We start from the raw sequence: 3,405 nt of genomic DNA, 5'->3' as shown, positions 1-3,405 counted from the left end.
TTTCCATAACCCTCCCTCCCTGCTTCCATCCCCCTTCCCTCCTCTATCCACCCTTCCCATCCCCTCCCTCCCCTCATCCCCTCCCGCTCTACCCTTCTCCTCCCCTCACATCCCCTCTTGGTACTTGAAAAGTACGGACTTCTCTGCCCGCGCCGTAGATGCATATCTGCGTCTCATATACGTATCAGATTCGCTCTCTGTAGGTAGTTTAAAAAGCAAGTAGATAATGGATGCTTCCCCGCCCCGCTCCGCCCCAACCCTTCCCGTTTTTCCCTAACCCTCCCTGCCTGCTTCCATCCTTCTTCTCTCCCCTTCCGTCCCTTCCACTCTCTGACGGTCGCTCACTGATTCAATGATAAACTCATTTATCCCTACCCATATGTCTCTCACCCTCCCCTCGCAGTCTCCTTTAGCACACTTCTTCGCTTAATCCACCCCTCCTCTTCCCCTCCCTCCCAACTGCTCCCAGCCTTTCCCTCCTCTCCAATCCCATCTTTGTACCTATTTGAAAAAGTACTGGCTTCTTCTTCGCCCGCACCGCAGATGCATATACGTTTTTATGTCCCAGTTACTGAAGCTATATATTAAGTTTCGCTCTCGGCAGGTAGTTTAAACAGTAAGTACTGGGTGCCTCCCGCCCACCTCCGACAGGGTTGGATAAAAGCCGGCTTAAATTGAATTTATACCAGCCAGTGGTTTAAACCGGCTTAAATTAATAAAAACCACCTTCAGTCAAAACATCTACTATTACTTATCTTGTGGGTCAGTGTACTCGTTGGTGAATGTGCAGAGTGCACGAAGTCAATACCTGTGTCATTTGGCATTATGTCAACATTTTGGCTTGTGATTATGTTGACAATCTGGTCAGTAGGTAACTAAGCTAAGAAACAAAGTAGGGATAAGGCATAAGCACATTCTAATCTTAACATTCGGTTTACCAGTTTAAAAGTCTCACTTTATTTTACATGTAAAATGTATTCTGACCAATCGTCTGGGGACTGGGCCAGAAACACTAGAAAAAAATTATTTATCATGGTAGGTACTAGGTATCACCCATTCTGTGATTTAATTGCACAGGAAATAATTGTAACAACTCATCATTTATAAATCTTCTGGAATGTTCCTATGGTTTGTGTTTTTTCAGGTAGTGCATGTTGTTTTCTTGGTATAACAGTGTCCCTAACTAATCACACTTATTGTTTTTTACATGTACTTTGGAGCCTATAATGGTGGCCGTGCTGTCAATTCCCTTGTTTAGTGTCACTGACTGTAATGTATGACTTAAGAGTCATGTTACCTTTTCCTCAAGTTATAATGAATATGAAATAATATTTTCGGAGTTTCTTGAGTGATATATATTGAAAAAATTGATAGCAAATATTTCGATACTCGTAGTGGTACCTTTTTCAATGCGAGTGATGCACAGTGCGAGCTTTGTTAAGCACAACAAAATAACACAATTCCCATGCAATCGGTGGAGCTGGGTCCTCCAGTGCAGATAAAATAACCTATACGATACCGCCTTCCTAAGAACTTATACAATATCACTGTCTATCACGGAATTTTAATTAAATATTTAGACAATCAGCGCTAATTTAATAAAAAGAGCGTCACTTCAGTTACAGGTAAGTCACACTTACACAAGGTGACCCCCCCCCCTCGCGTGTTCGTTCAGCGTGCCAACCACTATTTTTTTAGCACAATGTCCCATATTGGGCTCAGCTGGACGCCACCGCTGTCGAGATTCATTGACTGGCGCAGCTGTCGGATCTCGATGGTCTCTCTGATTTTACGTTTTTTCCAGTGGCGTTCGATGGCTAGGGTTCTCGCCTCGAACGGGTTCAAGACACCGCCACAGGTACAAAAGTGTCTGGCCGTCGCTGACGTATCGCAGCGTCCGTGCTTGATATCGGCGGTGTGCTCCTTCAATCTGTCCTGTTTTGGTCGCCCTGACTCTCCGATATAGCTGGAGCCGCACGAGCACTTTATCTCATATACGGCCCCTTTCTTCTTGCTCTGCTCCACGGGATCTTTGACGTTAACCAGGTGACCCCTCAATCGCTTGGATTTGTGAGCTACCTTGATTCTGTGTGGCCTGAGAACCTTGGCTATCCTTTCGCTGAGACCTGGGACGTAGGGCACTGCCGCATAGGCTTCTTGGTCTCTGGCGGCGGCTTCCCCCTGTACGGTCTGGCTGGCGTCACGGCGTCTCATAGCCCTCTTGATAAACGGCTCCGGATAGCCATTGGCTTCGAACACATCCCGTATCTTGCTCTTCTCCTCCTTCACACTGACATGTCGCTGCAGACCCGTCTTGCTCTGGCTTCCATGCATCTTATTAGACCAGCTTTCATGGCCGCGGGGTGGCTCGAGTTGTACTTCAGGTACACGTTTGATATATATGGAACATGGAACATTTGGAGCAGTCCATCCTGACATCCGCCACTCTGAAGCCCACACTCTGGAGACGCTATGTTGACGACACTTTCATCCTGTGGCCCCACGGCGATGAAGCTCTGCAAGAGTTCCACCAGCGGTTGAACGATTTCTGCCCAAGTATCCAGTTTACACTGGAGCGGGAGGTGGACCAGAAACTGCCGTTTTTGGACGTTCTTGTCCAGAGGTCAGAAGGTCGGCTGGGCACCTCAGTCTACCGGAAGGCGACCGCATCAAACGTGTACCTGAAGTACAACTCGAGCCACCCCGCGGCCATGAAAGCTGGTCTAATAAGATGCATGGAAGCCAGAGCAAGACGGGTCTGCAGCGACATGTCAAGTGTGAAGGAGGAGAAGAGCAAGATACGGGATGTGTTCGAAGCCAATGGCTATCCGGAGCCGTTTATCAAGAGGGCTATGAGACGCCGTGACGCCAGCCAGACCGTACAGGGGGAAGCCGCCGCCAGAGACCAAGAAGCCTATGCGGCAGTGCCCTACGTCCCAGGTCTCAGCGAAAGGATAGCCAAGGTTCTCAGGCCACACAGAATCAAGGTAGCTCACAAATCCAAGCGATTGAGGGGTCACCTGGTTAACGTCAAAGATCCCGTGGAGCAGAGCAAGAAGAAAGGGGCCGTATATGAGATAAAGTGCTCGTGCGGCTCCAGCTATATCGGAGAGTCAGGGCGACCAAAACAGGACAGATTGAAGGAGCACACCGCCGATATCAAGCACGGACGCTGCGATACGTCAGCGACGGCCAGACACTTTTGTACCTGTGGCGGTGTCTTGAACCCGTTCGAGGCGAGAACCCTAGCCATCGAACGCCACTGGAAAAAACGTAAAATCAGGGAGGCCATCGACAGCTGCGCCCGTCAATGAATCTCGACAGCGGTGGCGTCCAGCTGAGCCCAATATGGGACATTGTGCTAAAAAAATAGTGGTTGGCACGCTGAACGAACACGCGAGGGGG

Source organism: Amphibalanus amphitrite, unplaced genomic scaffold, assembly GCF_019059575.1.
Source record: "Amphibalanus amphitrite isolate SeventyFive unplaced genomic scaffold, NRLGWU_Aamphi_draft 001722F_arrow, whole genome shotgun sequence".
Classification (NCBI taxonomy): domain Eukaryota; kingdom Metazoa; phylum Arthropoda; class Thecostraca; order Balanomorpha; family Balanidae; genus Amphibalanus; species Amphibalanus amphitrite.
This window is presented reverse-complemented; position numbering follows the sequence as displayed.